The 23,714-nt window shown below is 43.5% G+C and overlaps 1 long non-coding RNA gene across 2 annotated transcripts; it reads right to left on the bottom strand.

Moving 5' to 3' along the window:
• Positions 1–3,946: 3,946 nt before the first annotated feature.
• Positions 3,947–23,714, bottom strand: LOC143527928 (uncharacterized). Of its 2 annotated transcripts, XR_013134307.1 has the most exons (6): positions 23,657–23,714; positions 19,610–19,817; positions 19,295–19,384; positions 19,017–19,163; positions 13,094–13,152; positions 3,947–7,480 (listed from the first exon to the last, which is right to left on the bottom strand). It is a non-coding gene; the product is annotated as an uncharacterized LOC143527928 (long non-coding RNA). The 2 variants fall into 2 exon arrangements; XR_013134308.1 differs by lacking the exon at positions 13,094–13,152.

A 23,714-nucleotide genomic window follows, 5' to 3' on the forward strand; every position in this document is an offset into this window, starting at 1 on the left:
GAACTTGCCGTGATAACATGAACTACATTCTGTGCCTGTGAGTTTTGTAGGGTAGGGAGGGGGCTTCCTGAAGAACACTCACGTACCAGTTCGCTGTTCTGACCCTGAACAATGGGACTTTACATCGGGATTTGTCTTCCTGAGGGCTTCCCTGGGGGGTTGAGACACAGACGTTGCTGCGACGTGTTCATAAGACGTGCAGGCAGTGCATGCGAAGCGCATCATTTCCAGAGTAGTCCAGGGTGATCCAGTGATCCAGAGTGGAGCTTCGCCAGCTCAGTTCGTTGTTTAACTGTTTAAACAGTCAGCTCGTCGCTAGATCACTCAGGTAGAGGAAACACCGAGAGCCCTGGAGAAAACACAGCACATCCACAGGAGAAAAGGTGCAAAACAGTTTACAGATAGAAGTAATTTAGAGAAGCACTTGGCTTGAACAGCTGATGAAGGACCCCTGTCCGAAACATTCTGTCTCTTTAGAACCATTGTGTTCTTCAAGTGTAGGACCACATTGTACTACTTCACTACACTACTCTCTCTCTCTCTCTCTCTCTCTCTCTCTCTCTCTCTCTCTCTCTCTCTAATATATATATATATATAATTACACACACACAAAATAAAACATTATATCTGAAACCATTACTTTATTGTAGAAGGACACTGACATTGTTTCAGGTAAGTTTGGAATATTTCTGTTGGTGCTTTTATCATAGAATATTTACACAATGTAAGAGGCAGCTCTCATTTTCATGTGGTTTAAAAAAAAAACCCTTTAACATACTTATAGCTATGCTATTTTAATCTTAGCATAAAATAAACATATTGTTCCATGTGTCTTTTGGTCAATCCAAATAATTTTGGTGGGGGGTGGATTCTTATAGCTTGTTTTACAGGCCTATTGCATATTGTACCGTGTGGCCCCATGGGATACGGTCAGTGTTTGGTGTTGCAGCTTTGCACCAAGACGAGTCAGGCTCTTCCTCACATGCTGGGTAAGGGCTTTGTGATTCCGACCTCCTTCTGAACCAGCAGTGGGGTGGGAGGGGTCACAGAATCGTGGACAGCTGACGGCACTCAGCCAGAATGCCCCTCGCGGCCTGTCAGACCAGCCGCCCGGGGGCACTGGAGTAAAGGGGTTGCTGTGGCAACCACTTTGCAGTTACATAATCACTGATTGGAGGAAAATAGAATGGGGAGGGGAAAGAGGACAACATGCTATAGAATTTTTTTTTTTATTATTTTTCTGGTCAGGTTACTTAACATTTGAGGGAATATTAACACATTTATGGCATTGCAAGCTGTGTAAATTAATAAAACCGGTGAATATTCATAAAACAAATTCACGTCCCTCTCTTATATATTTAAAATCATTACACCAGAAGTTCAGTTCAAGTTCTTGACGCAGACCAAATTCACACAACACACGTACAGGTATGCATATGCATACACACATACATACACATATATACCATTATTAAAATGTCACATTGTGTGAAAGAGTGTGAAAATATAAAAGTAAATAATTTGAAACCCTTTACACCTGTAATGTGACTTATCTCATTCTGTGAACAGATGGCAAAGTACTTTGTAAGACACTCTGGATAAAAACATCTGCTAAACGCCCAAAATGTAGATGTAACAATCTGTATTTCCCGTATGTGTAATAATGTGATTGTGTCATATTGTGAGGGTGTCTCCTGTACACAGCCCTCTTTACATCACCCCACAGATTGGCTTCAGGTCTGAGCTCCGACTGGACCATCCCAAAACTCTTTTGTTAATGTGTTTTGGGTTGTTGTCAATTTCTTCCACCTTGACAAAAGTTCCAGTCCCAAAACATTCTTCACTGCAGGTATGGTATTCCCTGTGGGTATGGTATTCACTGCTGTGGGTATGGTATTCACTGCTGTGGGTATGGTATTCACTGCTGTGGGTATGGTATTCACTGCTGTGGGTATGGTATTCACTGCTGCGGGTATGGTATTCACTGCTGCGGGTATGGTATTCACTGCTGCGGGTATGGAATTCACTGCTGCGGGTATGGAATTCACTGCTGCAGGTATGGAATTCACTGCTGCAGGTATGGAATTCACTGCTGCAGGTATGGTATTCACTGCTGCAGGTATGGTATTCACTGTGGGTATGGTATTCACTGCGGGTATGGCCTTCCTTTGGTGATATGCAGTATTGTTTTAGCACCTAATATACCTTTTAGAATTATGGCCAAAAAGTTTCACTAGACCATAACACAATTTTACACATTTTACACGCTTTTGGCAGACTTGATTTAGGATTTTGCAAAATGTAGCTAGTTTTGGATGTTTGTCTTTATAAATAAAGGCTTCCACTTTACCATCTTACTCCACAGCCCAGAATATAAAGAATTCAGGAGGTTGTTGCCACATTACTCAGTCCAGGACATCCTGAAGCTCTTTACAGTGCTGCAGGCCTCTTGGCCACCTCCTGGGGTATATTCATTCTCTCATCCATTTTGCAGGGATAGCCAGTTCATGGTAAAGTCACTGTTGTGCCATATTGATGACCATTTTCATTGTCTTTTATATATATATATATATATATATATATATATATATATATATATATATATATACTGAGAAGCAGGTGGTGTGAGCAGACTAGAGCCCCCCTATGTTTGACTACTCTCCTCAGAGACTGCCTTCTTCTTAGTTTCAAGATGCCTATTACAAAACACTTATCAGTGACTTCCCTGTTTTATCAGGGTCTACTACACTAGATATGATGTCCAAATAGTTTCATGTTCTTACTCCCAGTGATCAGGCCAAAAAGCGGCTTTATCTCTGCACACTGCAACCGTGCCCCATTCTCTCTAGGGCTGTTTGAAACATGTCCAGTTGGCCGATCCACCTGCGTCTGACTCAGATTGAGACACAGTCAGACTGATGGGTGGCAGTGTACAAGAAGGGCCTGGATCCATTTTTAATGGCTGCCACATTGCTATTCCACCTCCTCTTTCTCCACACCCACATTTCCCACCCCCATGAGAAAGACAACATCTCAGTGCCTTCCTCAGTCCACCGTGGAAGAGGTACATGGAAGCCACAGAAGCCCGACATGTATTTTGATTTGGTATTGTGTGTGTGTGTGTGTGTGTGTGTGTGTGTGTGTGTGTGTGTGTGTGTGTGTAAGGGTTGTGTTTGTACTGTGTATGGCTGTCTCATCGTGGTGGTTAACATTGGCAGGACTTTTGTTTGCTCTGTGCTGGCGGGCCAGACACACACCCATGACTCAGCACAGAGGGGGATTTATTGCAGATTGATTAAATTAGCATTTGTTCAGAAAGAGCGACATCAGCTTGTCAACAAATGCAGCCTCCCCTCATCCTCCGGCCGAGGACACACGCCCCATCCCACACACACACACACTCACACAAATACTTGTTGGGCAAAGATGAGTTTATTGCACAAACGTGACGTCACTGGCTGGAGAAAAAAGTGAGCTAATACATACACACACACACAGACACAGATGCATACACATGTACCCAGAGACAGAGCTAGAGACTACAGACAGAAAATGAAGCAGACCACTACAAAGCACGTCTCTCTCTGTCTCTTTCTGTCTCCCTCTCTCTCCCTTTCTCTCTCTCTCTCTCTCTCTCTCTATGTGTGTGTTTCTCTCTCCCTCCTCTTTTCTGTCGTCCCCATCACTTTCTGGCAGTGAAGGTAATGGGGGAAAAAGCATTGAGGAAATATCTGAAATTGGACACAGAGACCATTAAGGCTCCGCTGACGAGCTCTCTGTATGATACGGCCATCAAAGCCATCTGCTATTTTCTGCTCAATTAAACTGTTATGGGATCTCAGATCAATTAATCTACCCCAGTAATAGCTTTATAGTCTTGTTTGCCTTCTTATAGGCCAATATTTCTGTTTTGTATCACCACAAAAACGATAGAGAAATCTATACATATGCTTTGCTGTACTTCTCTTCCAGACTTTACTTTTGGGTCTCTTATACTTTGTCAACATCAGGCATGTAGTTTTTTTTTTCTTTTCATTTCTTTACTTTTCTATCTTTCATAATACTGATGGTAGATTAGTTTTCCACTGCCTTAAATGGACACATAGGCACATCAGGATTGGTGTTAAAATGGGAAATCTTTGAGGGAAAAGGGTCATAAAAGAAGCTTGTCCAGCATGAGATGTCATAGTGAATGTGTGGTATTATAAGACTATACTGTACTGTACATATCTGTGGTGTTATATGACTGTACTGTACTGTGCATACACTGAGGAAAATAAGTATTTGATCACCCTGCGCCTTTGCAAGTTCTCCCACTTAGATATCATGGAGGGGTCTGAAATTTTTATCTTAGATGCATGTTCACTGTGAAAAAAATCCGGAAATCACAATGTATGATTTTTAAAATAATTGAGTTGTGTGTTACTGCTACAAATAAGTATTTGAACACTTGCCAATCAGCAAAAATTCTGGTCCTCAAAGACCAGTTAGTCCGCCTTTAAAAAGTCCACCTCCACTCCACTAATTATTCTAAATTAGAAGCACCTGTTTGAGGTCGTTAGCTGTATAAAGACACCTGTCCAACCCACACAATCACTAAGACTCCAACTACTAACATGGCTAAGACCAAAGAGCAGGGTGTTCAAATACTTATTTTTTTCACTGTATGTGTAGTGCTATAGGGTTGTACTGTACATGTGTAGTGCTATAGGACTATACTGTACATATGTGTGGTGTTTTAGGACTATACTGTACATATGTCTGGTGTTTTAGGACTATACTGTACTGTACATATGTGTGGTGTTTTAGGACTATACTGTAAATATTTGTGGTATTATAGGACTACTGTACATGTGTGGTGTTATAGGACTATACTGTACATATGTGTGGTGTTATATGGCTGTACTGTACTGTACATATGTGTAGTGTAATAGGACTGTACTGTACTGTACATATGTGTGGTGTTATATGGCTGTACTGTACTGGACATATGTGTTGTGTAATAGGATTATATTGTACTGCACATATGTGTGGTATTATAGGGCTGTATTGGTCTATACATATTTTACATTCTGCCATGTTTTGGGTCTTTTAGGGTGAAGCATCGCTGCCTTTGTCAGGATGCAGAAGTGCGGTAGGATATTCCCATGGGACAACTATGGAAAAATGGATCCAGAGTACTTAGCCAAGAGTGAAAAGCCTAATGACACATATATAAATACACAACTAATTATGAAATTTAAATTGAACAATTTTTTCCACTATTTCGGTTCACAATGGTAGTGACCAGCATTCTATAGCATGCTGTAGCACATTTTAATGCCATTCTACTAAAATGACCTATAATCAGAGTATGAAAATGTCTTCACCTGGCCATGGCATTGTTTGCTGGTTTTGCATAAATAAAACATGATAGGCTGAATCCATCAGTGGCAGGACAGCCATACACTCACCCAAATCTCATGTCACCCTATCAATAATGGTCACTACCATCCTTAGAATACAATGTGCTCTGGAGTTTCAATCTGCATCACAGTGTTGAGAACTGTAGACAAAATGGGCTTGATTACATTAAATTTTACAATGTGCCTCTGCAATCAGAGGCCACAATTGCACATCCAGTCACCACAGTTCATAGTTTACAGCTTGTAGGCTGTAACCTGTTAGACAGGCTTCTCATGTAAGGAGCAACAATCTGGAAGAAATGAACAGCTGTCAATCTGTAGATGAATGTGCTCATTTTCATTCCTTCTTGTGGACTAACTCCTGTATCTCTGACATTGAATATTGATCAGGGCACGATCTGCATTCACTGAATTCAGGAAGGGACCGATCAGTGCAGCACTGAGGTGACATCCAGTAAGCCTTAAGCTCACACAACGTTTAAGCCTATGGATTTCCAATAGTCTTTGACATCAGCCCTGGTTTGACACAGAATGGTGTGCTTTGATGTTGTTTAGTTAAAGGAAGCATTCAGTTTTTTTTTAATACAGCATTTTAAAAATAATTTGGTCAGAATAGATTTTTCATAGTCAGAGAGATTAGGGATTAGAAATTAAGTCTGACTTAGTTATTGGATAGTGTCCACTTTAATGATTCCCAGCTCTACACAGCAGCCCTGAGCGTCTGCTTTCTGCTGTCTATTTCCATGAGATTTCCAGATGTAATCCAATTTTTGCCTGATACCAATAATAAGAAAACTAGCTGAAAACCCCCCAATCTGTTTTTGTTTATTGCCTCCCCACAGTGAATCGGTGAAAAGACAAAGTGTTTAAAACAAAAGATTTGTATTCATAGCTTGTATATTAAATCTATGCTTTGCCAGTTAAGTAGCTTGACAATAATTATGCTTCCACAGAATATGCAGAAAATGTATTTCTTTAGTTTTGGGTGTTTATTTAGAAAATTGTGGTGACTCTCGATAGCCATTCCTATTTTTCTAGATCTTAAGAGTAGCCTAACCCTTCTGTGGTAATAACTTCCCAATTCTCAGCTGAGCTTATTGTGCTCCTGCCAGTGTTTGGCAGTTGCAGTGAGGTGCCTAACCTTGCCTTTACCGAGTCTAATGCGATTAAGGGCGTGGCGGTGCTCCCTACGGCCTGTGTCACAGCCCGCCCATGCCTCCCGTGTCCTTCTGTTGGTTCAGGGAACCCTTCCCTGACCCCATCCGTAATCGAATTAAGGCCACGTTAGAGGAGAAACGATCAGGCCCAGAATTGAATTTTGTTCAGAGACATGTGGATCAGTGCTAACTTCTGCAGGACAAGGTCCGACTCTCGTTCTGCCGACGCCAAATGATGGTCTAAATCAAAGCTCGGTTCTGCTTGGCACAAGTGGTACTCTCCTCACTGAGATGTGCATTCCTGCAGAGTCTACACCTGATTAATCGTTGTCTTAATTAGGTTTTAATTATGCAGATTAGTCTTAATTTCGCAATGCTTTAAAATCTAGCATCTTGGAGAATCAAAGGTCAAGCTGTTAAAGGTGTGGTGTGTAATTATTTTTATAGCTGATTGCCCATTACATTGAGTTAATGTAGACCAAGTGTTTTTTCTTGTTGGGCTTCCATTGGGATGCTGTGTTTATTATTTTTTGTGGAAGAAAGGCATGAACTTCCAGGAGAACATGAAGAAAGTTTTATCATTACAGAAAAAAAGGTTTTCCTATTTCAGCCTTCAGTATTCGATTTTCTGAGTATGTCATTAAGTTAATGAATAATCCTACATATAGTATCTTTAAATTTTATGACTACTGGAACATCTGTATAGCTGTTTAATGGCCAGGTATTGACAAGCATTGTGAAGGCCTTCAGCTAAACTTGCATGATATTAAAGTGTTCTCGGTCTGAATGACTTCATCTCCGCAGGGGAATGCTCATCCATCATACGGCTGGACGTGATGACAGAAAACGGTGCAATCAAGATCAATGATGGAAATCGATATGAGCTGTGAGTGACTCAGATTTCTGTCGAGGACATTCCTGCCAGGAAAGAAGCACAAGAAAACATCCTTACTTTGTGTTCGCTTCGTTTTGCGGTATATTTAGGTCAAGTGGACAGAAAATGCTCCATTAATCTCATTTACAGTGTTGGTTTATTCATATAGACACAAGTGTTGGAAGTATGTGTCCTCTTCTACATGAGCTCATGAGAACCCATTCTCTCTTCAGTTGGTGCTCCTTAATCACTAACCCCCGTACAGTAATTTGTAAATCACGGCAACTGTGATGTTACCCCACTGAGAAACCTTGACCAGCACAGTTGAAAGATTCATCACATTCGCTGCAGTGAGTGGACACAGAATCCCACTCACAAATCCCAAACTGCAAAGGGCTTCAGAGAGCTTCAGCAAAACGTGTCCACCACAGACGGAAGGCTTGATCATCTCTGCTACCTTCAACTGAGGTATACACCATGTAAGCCAGATGTGTTTGGAATAAAAAACAGGATTCTCAGGAGCTTTGAGTGAATGTGATTCTACTGCCCTACAGGCAGAAAGCTGATACAGTGTGCAAGCAGATCACCTCCAGAGAGAGAGAGAGCTACTCTGTCTTTTATACATTTTTCTCTCTCTTCGTTCCTCTGCCTTTTGGTCTGTTTTCCTATCTGTTCCACTCTGTGTCTTCGTTGAAGGGTGTCTGAGTTCTTAGCATGGGGGTGTTTTTCCGCTCTCTACTTTGCAGTCTCAATTTCTCTGTTTGTCTTGATCAGTGGGTTTCTTGTTTTCTTCTCTTTTCTCACTTGCTTGCTGTCCCCTTTTCAGGGTCTTTCTCTCACACTCTCTGCCATGCACTCAGTGGAAAACCACTAGCTGAGTTACGAGGTGTGTGTGTGTGTGTGTGTGTGTGTTCGCACTCTAACTAAGAGAGACAGCCTGTGTCAGGGTGTCCCATAAACCCCAGCGAAACACACACTTCCCAAGCACGCCGAGAGTGTGTTGAGCCACTCGGCACTGGTCACATGTTTTTCTTTGCCACTAATAATAGAGATAGACAAAAAGATAGAGAGAAAGATAGAGAGAGAAAGAATGGGAGAGAGAATCACGGTGCTCTCAGGATCCCTTTATAGAGAGTGCGCAACAGAAATCTAGGCCAGTTTCATTGATCTAGACACAGTAATATTATTAGCTATCGCTGCACAGGTGATATGAGAATGTTTGTCTCATATCCTGAATGCCCAGTGGTCAGGCACAGGAAGGCGGGGCTTCAGGAAAGCAATCACCATGGTGTTTCTTCCCTGATAACCACTCTCTCCAGCCCCACAGTGGCCGCCCCACGCCTTGGCCCCTCGCAGGGGGCGAAACCACGCCTCTCAGGAGGAAGAACAGAAGAGCATGCGGCTAGCTGGCTGGCTGAATAAGATAAGGGGGTCTTTCTGTACACCCATCCGGGGACTGCCCCTCCCCCCAACGAACATGCACGGGTGCCTGCCAACCCAAAGTAAATGGCCAATTTGTTCTGTATGACTGGCATTGAGATACATCGTGCTGATAGAGGCTGGTCCCCGGGGGTTCTGCATGGGGTTCTGACGGTGTATGGGACCTGCCCCCTCACACATATCTTTTCCAGCATGGTGATTGGTTCTGGAGACAGAGCGCTGCCGAGAGTACATGTTTCATGCTAATGGCAGTCTGTGAATGGGGCCAATCTGCATCAGGTCTAAAGGCAGGTGCTGGAGAGAAACACAAGTGCGCGGGAGGGAGGGATAATCTGTGAATAAGTCAAATCAGAAAGAATAAGTCAAATCCAAAGGAGGGAAAAGAAAAGGGACAGGCATACAGATTAGGGGTTCGGAAACGCACAGATGGTAGTGTAACACAGGTCTCTATGCTCACATGTGAAATGCTTTCTATTTATTTAGATAATTATTTTCTATTTGTTTACTAATTATTGCCACACATTTAGTTGCATGATAAATGTAAATTAATGAAAAGAAAACACAATTATTTCATTTAGTGACATTGGTAAAATATTTTGTCTTTAGTGTTATTCTTGATTATTTATTTAGAATAAAAAAATATTTAAAATAATAATGATGAATACAGTAACTGTCACGTTACGGTCCCCGAACCCTTCCTTTGGGGCGTGTGTTAACGTGGTCTGCGTCTATTCGTCTGCGTCAGTGTAGCTCCGAGGGTTCGGGTGCGTCTTGTCATTATCCGTCTCACCTGTGGCTCGTCTCGTCATCACATGGGGTTGATGTGGTCTGTCTATTTAATGTGCGTTCGCGCAGTGTCTTGTGCTCGTCGTTGTCTAAGTCTACACGTTTCAGTGTGAGTGGTCTATGTTTTACGTGCGCTGTCTTGCGCAATAGTTGTAGAAATAAACGTGACGTCTGCTAAAGCAAGGATCTATGTCTCGTCCTTCGCCTCGCACCCATCGTCACAGAACGACGAGCCGACAAGAGACACCCTAAGCATGCCAGGCTACGCCACCCGGCCAAAGAGGGGCCAGCGCCCTAGCAAGCGACGCCATGCCTCTTCTTCCGATCCGCGCAACACCACCACGCCGACTCCCGAGCAGTTGAAGTCAGACCCAGTGTGCGCGTACATGCTGTGTGCGGCACGGGAGACCGTGGATCCCGAAAGGGCAGAGATGTTCCGCCAGTCTGCGGTGCGGATGTGGAGGGAGCGACACCTCCCTCCCACCAGGGAACTCTCGCCGATACGGGTGGGCTCAGTGGAGCTCTACACCACCGAGAAGACCCCAGAGGGCGAGTTCGCCGATGAGGGCTCGGAGGAGGAGGAGGAAGGCGAAGAGGAAGTCCAGGCTCCCTCGGTTTGTTCCGCCCCCACCATATACTACGGTGAGGGAGAAGATGCCTACCCTCCATCCGTATGCTCCGCCTCCACCATAGACTATGGTGGGGGAGAAGAGGATGTAGAGGACTACCCTCCGTCGGTGTGCTCCGTGCCCACCATAGATTACGGTGGGAGAGAGGAGGATGAAGAGGAGTACCCTCCGTCGGTGTGCTCCGCACTCTCCGCTGACTACGGCGGAGAGGAGGAAGATGACGAGGGGTCCTACACTGAGGACGAGGAGGAGAGCCCTCCCCCCTCGGAGCTGTCTGCCTGGACGGTAAAGGGGAGGTGGACTCCTGAGGCGGGCCCATCCTCCGATCGCTCCGAGGGAGAAGAGATGGACTACTCGCGGGGTGGCAGCCCGGAGCAGCCCATGAGCTGGAGCCGGGGCAGTGAGGCGATGGAGACAGAGGGAGAAGACCCCACTGCCGGCTCCAAGGGGCGGTCGAGAGGAGAAGGAGGAATGCCCTACGGTCCACCGAGGGGAGAGACCAGTCGCGCTGCACCTGGCGCGTCGGCCAACCGCGCTGCACCTGGCGCGTCGGCCAACCGCGCTGCACCTGGCGCGTCGGCCAACCGCGCTGCACCTGGCGCGTCGGCCAACCGCGCTGCACCTGGCGCGTCGGCCAGCCGCGCTGCACCTGGCGCGTCGGCCAGCCGCGCTGCACCTGGCGCGTCGGCCAGCCGCGCTGCACATGGCGCGTCGGCCAGCCGCGCTGCGCCCGGTGGAGGGTTTGCAGCAAGGGCAGGAGGAGCATCGCCTACCGCAGCGCCTGCAGCTCCAGTAGTTCCCGATCTCTCTCCTCTAATCGCCCTCCTCCTGGCACGCAGCCTGGCGCCTGTGTCGTGTGTGTCTGTCCCAGTGTTCGTGAGTCTGCCCGTATGTGTACCGAACCCCTTTTTCCCGTTTGTTCCTCTGTGTGTAAGTGTTCCTGTTTGTGTGTTTGTGTTCGTCCCGTTAAATGTGTCTAACGTGTTTTCCCCGGTCTTCCCAGGGAGGGTGTTCTAGGCTGTTCGTGGCGGACTCTCCACCGAGGGCGGTCATCTCCCAGACGCAGGACTGGGCGCTTCGGATCCGCCCATCGACGTGGGTTCGGGGCACTCTGTCCTGTTGGCACCCCGGGACGGGTAGTGCCCTTGGTGGGGGCGTCTGTCACGTTACGGTCCCCGAACCCTTCCTTTGGGGCGTGTGTTAACGTGGTCTGCGTCTATTCGTCTGCGTCAGTGTAGCTCCGTGGGTTCGGGTGCGTCTTGTCATTATCCGTCTCACCTGTGGCTCGTCTCGTCATCACGTGGGGTTGATGTGGTCTGTCTATTTAATGTGCGTTCGCGCAGTGTCTTGTGCTCGTCGTTGTCTAAGTCTACACGTTTCAGTGTGAGTGGTCTATGTTTTACGTGCGCTGTCTTGCGCAATAGTTGTAGAAATAAACGTGACGTCTGCTAAAGCAAGGATCTGTGTCTCGTCCTTCGCCTCGCACCCATCGTCACAGTAACCTTTTAAAAATGTTTCTGAAGTTATTCTTCTGGATCCAGTGATTTAGAGTTGGAAAGTTTCATCGTTCTTAAAAGCATTATTTTGTAAGAGAACAGAACTGTTCTTAAACAGCAATGACAGAAAAAAAAAACATTTTTGTGTCAGATGTTAAGCCGTTGACAGACACAGACCAGACGACTGCAGTCAGATTCTTTGGATTCCAACATAAATCTTCTACTTCCCTTTCAAACCTATAGTAAGAAAATATGTTTATAGATGAAGTGATGTGACCTAAAATTCATTCTTTTTGATGGGGCACCAGAGAATCTTTCCTCCATGGGTACTTATTAAACTTTTACATGGACTTGCATGATACAGTACAAGGTTCTGCAGTAAAGAACCAGAATCTTTTTTAATGCTATATATTATGAATGCTATACATAGATTGTTAGATCTTTGAAGAACAGCAAAACATAGAAGGAAAGATTTGTGTGATTTAGACATGCGCCAGTGCAAAACACTACACTACACTAAACACACACACACACGGTATACATATATGTATATTGCTTTAAATATATGTAGCTAATATATGTATTTAAATACTATAGTAGTTTAGATTTTCTTTCCATGATTCTTATTTTATCATGTTTAATCAGTTTAAGCAGATAAGCGAACAAATTACTGTATGTTTTAGTCAGAAGCTTGTGGCACCTCCTTTTGCAGCCATTATTTCACCCAAACATCATCTGTAACCACAAACAACTGCTTTGGGGATTTTTGCACCACTACCTGCAAATCTTCTTTCTCTTAATTCACTCCTTGATAGTTTTGTGGGAATGCTTTGGGTTGTTGTCTTGTTACATAATCCATTTCTGTCTCAGCTTCAACTCCCTGACTGATGGCAGGAGATTCTGGTCAAGAATGTGTTGATAGTCCTGGGAATTCATGGTTCCCTGTATAATATTGAGTCGTCCAAGTCCAGAGACAGAAAAACAGGCCCAGATCTTCACAGTTCCACCATCATGCTTCACTGTTAGGGGTATTTTCTTCTTTTTTATATCCAGTGTTGACTTTTATCCAAAAATATTTCCAGAGAATGGACTTCCAGAAAGCCTCTCGTTTGTCCAAGTGCCCTCTGGAAAAGCTTATGCAGGCAACTTTGTTCTTTCTTGAGAGCAGAGGCTTCCTTCTAGCAACTATCCCATGAATGCCATGTCTATTGATTTTTTGCCTGATTGTAGACACATGTACATTTATCCCAGATACTGCCAGAGAGGTCTGCAACTATCTGGAGGTGATGTGTGGGTTGGCCTTTACCTCAATAATATTTCTGGTGCTTTAGTTAGTTTAGCAGTGGTTTAGTTGGTTTCCTGTACCTGAGAATCATGGTAAAACAACAGAAAAATATAAACAACTCAAGGAGTTTGCAAATTTTAAATCAGCACTGTAATGTATACACATACAGTATATTACATAGAATATATTATATAGAAATAGAGGTGGAGAAGTGAAGTGCTGGATCTAGAGAAGTGGGTGTAGAGGATTGGTGGAGAAGAGAAGTGGTGGAGGTGGAGAAGTGAAGTGGTGGAGGTAGATAAGTAAGAAGTGAAGTAATGGATATAGAGAAGTGATGGAGATAGAAAAGAGAAGTGGTGGAAGTGAAGTGAAGTGATGGAGGTAGAGAAGTGGTGGAGATGGACAAGTGCAGTGGTGGAGGTGGAGACGTGTTGGGTGTAGGTAGAGAAGTGCTGGGTGGAGATGGGTTGGGTGCAGGTGGAGAAGTGTTGGGTGGATGTGGATAAGTAATGGGTGGAGGTAGAGAAGTCTTGGGTGGAGGGGAGAAATGTTGGATGCAGGTGGAGAAGTGTTTGGTGTCAGTCAGCCTGGACACTTGAAGGCCTAAGATCAGCAGAACTCTTATTCAGACAGAATGAATAGGTAGGGAATAGTCAGAGAGACACTGTGTCTGCCTTACAGAGAGAGGGAGAGAGAGAGAGAGAGAGAGAGAGAGGAATAGGAGGTAAAGTCAGATAATAGAGTTGGGAGAAAAGGGGGTTTGTGAAAACAAACAGAGGAGAGTATGAGTGAAACAATGCTCTCTGGCTAATGAGACCATCGTGGATGTGTGTGTCATGCCTCTGGCTGGGAGATTATTTTCGTATATTACAGATGATTATTATAATAGGCGGATTGTTTGGGACACGAGACTCAGGGCTGCTAACATTAAAACATGCTATTTTTGTCATACATTTTAAAATGTTCTGATAAGGACCAGATCACCCTAGAGTTTCCATTGTTTTGAAATCACTAAGTCACTAAGGGAACTGTGACGCTGGGCGGCGACAGACGGACGAGACACAGAATCCGTGTTTGCGACAGACGTCACGCTTTATTCCACTCACTGATATTGCGCAATAGCGCACGTTGAACAGCAAAACACACACAGCAACGTGTAGACATAGACAACGACGAGCACAAGACACTGCGCGAACGCACATTAAATAGACAGACCACATCAACCCCACGTGATGACGAGACGAGCCACAGGTGAGACGGATAATGACAAGACGCACCCGTACCCACGGAGATACACTGACGCAGACGAATAGACGCAGACAACGTTAACACACGCCCCAAAGGAAGGGTTCGGGGACCGTAGCGTGACAGCAACATGTGCTGTGTGATTTGCTTGTGTGCTATAAAATATTTGAGTTAATTGAACACTTAGTTTAAGTGCATTTAGCATTGTATTAAGTAGCAAGCAACTATGTATGCCAAAAAAAATTCCCATGATAGCACTCACCAAACTTTTTGTTTCATGGCCAAAGTTTCTTTTTCTAATCCTATTTTTGGAGAATTGTGAATCTGTGACTTGTCTGCCTCCTGCCCATAAGTTTTTTTTTTTTTCTACAACTTAAGTTGCTGTTACAAGGCATCAGTAATCTCAGGAGTATGGCAGTCAAGAAGAAGAGAAGGAGAAAAAGAAATTTGTACCAGTGTATCGAAAGAAATACCCTGATCCATTATGGCTAGTCATACAGAATAAAAGTTGATGCTGAGTGGTTGTTTTGTTACTAAAAGGGCTTTAGAATCAATTTAGATATGCACACAAAGACATTATTCAAGCACCAATTCAAACCCTCAAAAAGCACAAGCAAAAAAAGCTAAATAAATGTTATTAACCATAATAACTTATTAACAATACTTACAAACATAAATCAACCAATGTCTGGTAGAAACAGATTGTGGACTTTTTAAATAAGCAGTAAATGTTTGGGGAAATTAATATTTACTTATAATTCAATCAATACACCATGTACGTGAGCACAGGCTTCACATCCTGTGCGTGGCTTCTATGCCCAGTACAGATACAGCTCATGGTTAATTCATGAAACAAATGTCTTAAATGTTTACAAATGTGTTTACTTGCTGCAGACGTGGAACTACTGAACATGCTCTTTTCCACTTTAGGATGAGGAGGCCCATAGATGAGTCCGCATTTCTTAGATATCAGGCACATGCTGGAACTTTAATGGTTTGTAAATGTGCTATGAACAAGTGCTGGTGGACTTGAGTGTTTTTATGGGTTGTGGGAGGAAGCTGTGCTTCTGGCAGGCATCAGGGTAAGCACGGCTTACCCAGATGAAACTAACTTGTGTAAAGGAAAACACACATTAAAAATGGCTTTATATATTTAAAGTGCCTTTCTGTAATCAAATCTTGCTTTTCTCATTCTCAGACCTTCTACCATTGGCATGGAATACATACAGAAGCCATTCACACTTTCATTCAGTTTACTGGTGTAGTAACATTCCATTAGATCAATTGTTTATCAGTCATATACATATATACTCTATGGATCTATGGAAGAAACCAGATATGTATATATGCTTATAAACACATGGGTGAGAACTATGGATAAGGAAAAGGCCTAAACTCACATTCATGAACAACAGCTTGCACACATCAACTACAGCAACAGAAATGCTTGAACCAATACACACAGAAATGCCAGAACATATATGGACACACTATATTCGCCCCTGTTGACATAAGGAAACTGATCATAACCAAGATTATTACTGTTAGCCACTGGAGCAGTAGTCATGGTGAAGACACTAGGCCACCCCCACTGTCTCCCTTGGAAGCACAGGCAGGAACCAAGATAAAGACAACTTGAACGGAAGTCAGCAAGTATACTGAGCTCCAGAAGGGTGTAAATACGGGTCCCAACTATGGAAGAAACATGAGGGGCAAGACATCCCTGGGGTCTGTCAAACAAAGGTTAACAGCACTGGCAGTCACATTGCAGAGGTACACAAAACCAAAAAAGTACATGCCCTCTTTGCAAAAGAACCATGCAAAGTGTACTCTGCAAAAGAACACTGACGTATCCACCTGGAGCTAAGGTACTTTTAAAATACATATATACTGTATACAAGAATCACAAAAAAACTGTGTTTATAGATCTTATAGATGGTTAGAGATCTGATAGCAGAGCACCAGAAACTCCCATCCAACAGCAGATCTATGGCGGTGAGTCACAAACATGAAGAAGCACCTGGCATCATCTGGACCTACAGCTGAGCATGGAGACTTATGTCTACAGGGTAAAGAAACAGCTCCACTCGGCCTCCAGCAGAAGAATGAAGCTTTTGGCTTTAGGGTGGCTAATACATTGCAGGACAATACAGATCACAAAGGACCCCAGCAAGGGACAAACACTGTCCATCTGTAGGCCAATAACCTACCTGTCCACAACATGGATGCTCACATCATGAACACGAACCATCAAACACAATAAGCACATGTGCACTGCACAAAAGGCGATTGGAAATAATACCACAGGACCACTGTTCCAAGACCAAAACATCAACACATGACAGCTGGAGTTCTCCACCACTGGTCCAAGACCAATCTAAGCATGGCCTGGATCGACTACATCAGAAAGTACCACACCATTCCACACGCCACAAGGACAGCAGCACCTCCACAGGATAAGGCGGCTCCTGAAGAGCCAGATGAGTAGGAATAACTACATCAAAGCCCTGTCTGCCAGTCATCCGATGCCAAGCATGCATAATCAGCTGACAAAGGGAAGACCAAAAATCTGCCAACAACAGCTGAAAGCTCCCCGCAATGCACAAGGCACTCAACTAAAGATACATCATTCAAACAGGAGTGAAGGTAGCCCTGAAAAATGTAAAATTCCACCATTCAGAACATATCCATGAATATATCCAAACAATGACCCCAGGATGAGCTGATAAGAGAGCATCTCAAAGAGATGGGGAACATGATCACTGTGCCATGGTAGGATAATCCTTAACAGAGAGCTGACATAAGACGATCCAATGGATGGAAAAAAACAGTCTGGGCAAAGGGGCCCCTGAGACAACCTGAGACAACCCAGTGCCTATTGGTGCACAGTACTGTCAGAACAGCACACTCTGAGACACAGAACTAAGTGACAGGGATCATATATGGGAGGAGCCACAAAAGAGTTGTGGAAAATATCAAAGTCAAGATCCTGTGGGACCTACAGATCCAGACAGACGAGGAAGTAATGGTGAACAAACCAAATATACTGACAATGGTTAAGATGCAGAAAATAGCATTTGGAAACAGATATGGCAATCCCAAGTGAAGGAAAGATCTGAAGGAAGAAAAAACTAAAAGTTGGAGAAAAACCAAGGACTGAAAAAGTAAACAGAGAGAATGTGAGGAACTAACGGGAACACTGTCACAGGGGCACTCCCAAGAATGACAATATCAATATCTTAGTCCAGAAGAGCACAATCTTAGCAAAGACTAAAATACTGTGCTGCACTCTCAATCCCACTTATAGAAAGTCTGAGTAAGCAAATACGGGAGCTCCTGTACGTCACATGGCCGAGAGGGTGGGGCCGAGCCAACAATGCCAAGGTTATGGGTTGGCTTCCCATGGAGCATGCATACTATATGCAGGTGTTTCTGGATAGGAGTATCTGTCAAATGCTGAAAATGTAAATAAGGAAGGAAGAGACAGAAAATATTAACTTCTCTCTTTCTCCAATGAGCTTTCTCTCTCTGTGTGTGCAGACACATACACCCCAATCAGCCATAATATTAAAATCACTGACAGGCAAAATGAATAACATTGATTATCTTGTTACAACAGCACCTGCCAAGAGATGGGATATAATGGGCAGGAAGTGAACAGTCACCAAGCAGTGGATGCTCCTGTAATGCAATAGTTAGCACCTACACCTTAACCTTAACCCTACACCCTAACCCTGTACCCTAACCTGAACCCCACACCCTATACCCTAACCCCAACCCTACACATATCATCCTAAAAGCAGCCAGCAACAGCACCAAGGGACAGACATCACTGAAACGTGTAGGGGACCTGCACCACAATTTGGGCCCCCAGAACAACAGTTTGCTCAGGGTATCCTGTTCCTCCTCCCCAACTCCCCCACCCCTCCTCTCAAGAATCAGAAGAAATATGTATTTTTAATATGCTATTTCTTTATGTGGATGACTGGTATGCATCCACAAGTGAGTAGAGAAGAGGAAAAGGAAGTAAAGGAAGAGAAGAAGATGTTTAATCACCCAGTGCCTGCAGATTCTACAGGAATGAATAGAGTGCATTTTACAAATTAGTTGTTGGGCTGGCTAACTTTATGTGGTTGTGGCAGCAGAAACACTGTCTCTTACACTGTTAAAATATTTAAAGAATGCAGTGAATAAACGACATCAAGACTCAGTTGTGCCATGTCCAGCGAGTCGTTTATCAGGAGAAAACATCCTCGGAACAGCTGCTGAGCAACCTGCTAGACCAGTAAGCAATTACTGACCACCACCGATATTCATGCAGACGGTGGGTGCTTCTGTAATTCCCAAGTGACATTTTCACACATCCATATGTGTTTGGCACATGTACTAGGGTAGGTCAAAGATAAAGGGAGAGCTAGCAATGAAAGAAAAGTATAGAGAGTACAATTTATAATGTTGCTGTTAACAATGTTAAGAGTCATCTGCTCAGAGTAAGCTCACACAGAGTACGCGCACACATGGGCACACACGCACACAATAACATGTACCCACATGCATATGAACCCAGATGCACCTGCACACACACACACACACACACGCACACACATGCACCCACACACACCCACATGCACACATACACCCACACACACACACACACACAGTCGACATGATCTGTTTTCTCAGTATATCCTGAACTCACAACTCATGGCACAATCATGACCATGCACCGGTACGGGGTGGGGGTGGGGTTTCTGTAGCCCTAATGAGTTCCCACAGGTCTTTAATATGCTACGCACACTGCAGCCTCTGCATGAGTGGGTGGCTCCCATCAAGGGGAAGGCTCCTTCTGTTCATGAAAGAAAAGAGAAGAAGAATGAGAGAATCTAACCCGTCCAGAAATCAAACGCAGGCTGGGCTTTAAATTATTGCCAAATGTGTGCGCAAGCACACACATGTGATCGTATGTTCCAGTCTTACCAGTCTGTTGCTAGTTGAACTTTTTTCTTTGTTCTTGTGTCTTCATTTATTCATCAAATACATTCTGCTTCCTCCAGCTATCCAAAACCACTATGAAACAGTTTGAGCAGCTAGGGTTAGTGCTACGTGCATGTTTAGAGGATGTGACATTCAACAAGTCTTCATCCTCATCCTGCTTCCTGAGTTTGGCCTTGCTATCAGTAACTCCCCCATGTTCTCTCCATCGTTGTGCTTTGCTTCAAGCTTCCTTGGCATGTTAATTTGCATTTTTTTCCATCAATATGATACCAAATCGTTTTACATCCCATTAAATACCTTTCTCTTCCGCCGTTTACATCCAAAGGTTTATCGCATCATATCTCCTCTTCACTTGATCTCCTCTTCATCTCGTCTTCATCGAAAGGTGCAAATGGGTACTCTGTTTTCCTTCCAGCTTTGCGGTACATGGCATCTCCCTCAAGGCCATGGCCATGCATCTCTGGGGTGTCTTGGGTCCTGACTCATGCAGAGCCAATAAAGAGCACTGGAAAATGTAGACAAAATCCCAAAAGTGTGACAGTTATTGCAGACAGTGGTCACAGGGTTATATAGGGTTATATAGGCTCTGATATAAGCTGTACCACAACCTGCCCATAGCACAAAAAGGACAGGATAAATCTGTAAGATGGGGGTGTAGGGTAAAGAAAAAACAGCAGAAGTCTGGTCTACAGAGTCAAGGCCAGAAGCAGATTTATTGTGTGTGTGTGTGTGTGTGTGTGTGTGTGTGTGTGTGTGTGTGTGTGTGTGTGTGTGTGTGTGTGTGTGTATTTTTCTACTGACAGTAGTGAGTCTTCTTCAATTATGGCATCAAACAGGATCGAATGTGCAGGCTCCTTTATCATGGGACCATAAAAACAAGTGGATGAAAAATATCCAGCAATGGCAGTGACAGATGATTTTGGTGCCTTCTGGAGATTTTCTGATGGCCTTGCAATAAGACCCACCATAGACCTATCATAGAGCCACCATAGCGCCACCATAGAATCACCATAAACCTGTCATAGACCTGCCATAGACCTACCATAAAACCACCATAGAGCCTCAGACCAGGTGGGCTTGTGTTTGTAGAATGCCTGGGTCACTATAGAGTTTAATATGGCGAAAACATTTCTTTGTGAAAGGAGTTGGTAGGCACAGAAATGTTGTCCTTAACTGACTATGATGAAATGAGCTGAAGGTGAGCTTAACCTTCCTAGCTCCATATTGACTCTTTAAAATGGGAGAAAGGTAAGAGCACTGACTTAATGAAGACACGCACGGTGGTTTTAGATCAAGCGAAAGATAATGTTTGTCCCTTTCAAATTAAAATGCAGATGTCTAGATGCAAAAACCATTTAAAGTAGTTCTACCAGATAATACACGTTAGCATCTCAGTGTCCGATTCTGAGATAATGTTTATATCGAATCAAGTTTTGAGAATACAGAGATACCCTTATAATTGAAAAAAATATGCTTACATAACTTAAGGTATGTCATCATGATGCATTGGGAGTGAATTGGTCAGTGAAAAACTGATCATTGCAGCTTAAGGAATAAGAGCCTTAGAGTATAGCTGTAAACTTATCATGCTTGTCATGACATTCTGTCAAGTTTTAGAAGTTCATGTTATCTCTCAGTGTTTTTCCCCATCATGGCAATTTGTCCATAAATGCTGGTTTAAAAGAGTATTTCATCTGTTTTGAGCGGTACATAACACATGCAAAAATCTAGTTCCCATGTGATGTCTAAGCACTAGTGTTGACAAGTCATGCTGAGAATTCACTGCAGAAGTTCAAAGACAATTTGCTGTAAACACTGAAGGACATACTTGTCTCCATAACACTCACGTCTCAGCCTCAGACAGCACATCATTCTTCCACACCAGCCTGTTCAGCAGGAAACTAGTTCCAAGTCGCCTGTACTTCTAACTTACGGGTCTATCTGTTATTCTCTCTTTTGTATTTCCCATTGGGAATTTCACATGGTATTTTAGTATTTCATTGTGAGCTGCTCCCCTCGGCTCCAGCAAGAAAGGAAACCATTGTTGTCTCTGGCTGCAGTGAGGCAATTAAAGTGAAAGTCAGTCAACTGCAGTGGGTGTCTAGCAGAGGGTATGTTGCCTTATGATCTTGAGAGATCCAAACCCCCAACCAAGACCCAAAGGAAGCCATCCAGAAGATGACCAAGAGTGAAGACTTCTTGAATTCTACCCATCTTAGCTGGTGTCAGTATGGTTGGAGGTGCATGGTTGAGGCTGCACATGGTTTTACTCATACTGCACCATGCCACACGAGGACATCCATACTCTAATTAGAATCAAATTACCTGTTTTTAAGTTCAGGTGTGTAAAAAGTACTGTTTGCTTTTTTAAATTGGAAGAAAATTTCATGATATCCTCAGATATTTTAACACAATGAAAGCAATTTTTATAATTTTTGTCAATTCTAAATGTCTCAATGAAAAAAGTGACATTTGTGATGTTAGGGGTCAAATCTGACCGGCATAGTATACTTGCTGTTGCACCCATCACATATGAGGTGTGACTCACCACACACACCCACACACACCCACAAACCCCCACACAACTACCCACACACATCCACCCATCCACACAACACACCCACCCACACACACACACACCCACACCCACCCACCTACACCCACACACATACACCCTCACATCAGAAGATCCTGCTTGAGATGACCAACTTGGAAGAAAAAAGGGTGTTTGGTGATAGCTGGATGGAGATGGAGTAAACACATAGGGCTTACATGGGGCTTTTTGTTGGGGTGTACAGATCCTGTAATGAGGCTACTGCCAATGAGATGGTGAGTCTTGTTACTCTTCAGACCTTTCATGTGTTGTCAAGAGTAATCCGCTTTGACAGTAAGGAGACGAGAGTTGCTCAGTATGTAAATAATGAACTTGCTCCCACTATGGATGTTTGGGACAATGGGTGGAGCAACTGCCATTCATGTACAATTCAGGGCAAGAGGTTACCATGGATGAATGGCTAGTCCCTTTTTGAGGCCACTGTCCAGGCAATATATGTCAAGCAAGCCTGGAAAAGTGAGTGAGTGAGTGAGTGAGTGAGTGAGTGAGTGAGCGAGTGAGACATGACAAGACATGACAAGATGGTCTTCAGAGGTTCAATATAATATGATATTTTCTTGACTTGACCTCATCCAAGAACTACAGAAGAACAAGCTGACCATGGTGTGAGCAGTCAGGAAAATCAAGCCTGAGCTTCCTCTTGGATGTCTTGGAACAAAACGGGGCACCTCTCTCCTTCAAGTTTGCGTTCTTAGAGAGAAACACAACTGTGTCATGCTGCCCAAAAATCCCCAGAAATGTCATGCTCAGAGAAATGAGCAGATGATGATGTTGTTTTTGAGTATTTTTATGGATGATTTGAATCAGCTTTGCTTAATGCAACATCTGTGGATCTCCCTGGCCACCATTAGCAGTGACCCGGGAATAGTCTTCGTTCCCTTCTTTACCATAAACCGTCCTCCAACTGGTACACATGGGGTTTATCTTCACATTATCCCCACTTCTCCACTTACCTTGTATCCCTATTATGCAGTTTGAGATGTGCGTAATTTGAGCGCTAACATTATTTAGATGCAATAAAAATGTTATATAACAGCTCGAAACATTTTTGTTATGGTTGTTTCTGTTTCTATCTTTTATTTACATTTTCAATGAGCATAGAGGAAGCTACACATCCTGTAGACGATTCACTACAAAATAATGAATCTTGGGTATTTCAAGTGCACTTTTGAGGTCATTACCATGACATCATTCGTCCACACTACCATGTATTACAGCTCACCTCATTCAGAAAAGTAACATATCATTTCTAAGTCTTTACAGAAATTATGCATATTATATCCATATAGTAGGTCAATGTGATGTCAAGGACACCTGCTTTAAAAAGTAAATAAGGTTATAAAAACATGAGTCATGTAATTCTTCTTTTGTTCCTCTGCAGAACAAGTACATTAAATTGACATACATTTGTGCTAAAAGATATAAATGGTTAATATTTGGCTAGGTACACGTGGATTTACCCATAGGTAAAGGCAGGGTACATCGGTCAGTTCCCTGTTGCTCAGCTTCTGTCTGACAGAAAGGATAACTGCACATTAGTAATGTCCACAGCACACAGCAGGTTTGTAGCAAACTTGTTTTGCTTTGCATTGTCACAAGTTTAGTTAGCTATCTGAGGTAACTATGTTAGCTATGCGGGTTGCCTCTGGGTAGCTTTCTAACGTTTATACACACACACAAAATGCTTCTGCTTTATATAATTTTTATTTATGCTACGATGCAAAATTTACCTTCCGTCAGATGTTGTTTGTCCTTGCAGGAGGTCCTCCGTTTCCACGAGTGTCTGTG

The sequence above is a fragment of the Brachyhypopomus gauderio genome, chromosome 12 (genome assembly GCF_052324685.1).
Source record: "Brachyhypopomus gauderio isolate BG-103 chromosome 12, BGAUD_0.2, whole genome shotgun sequence".
NCBI classification, from domain to species: Eukaryota; Metazoa; Chordata; class Actinopteri; order Gymnotiformes; family Hypopomidae; genus Brachyhypopomus; species Brachyhypopomus gauderio.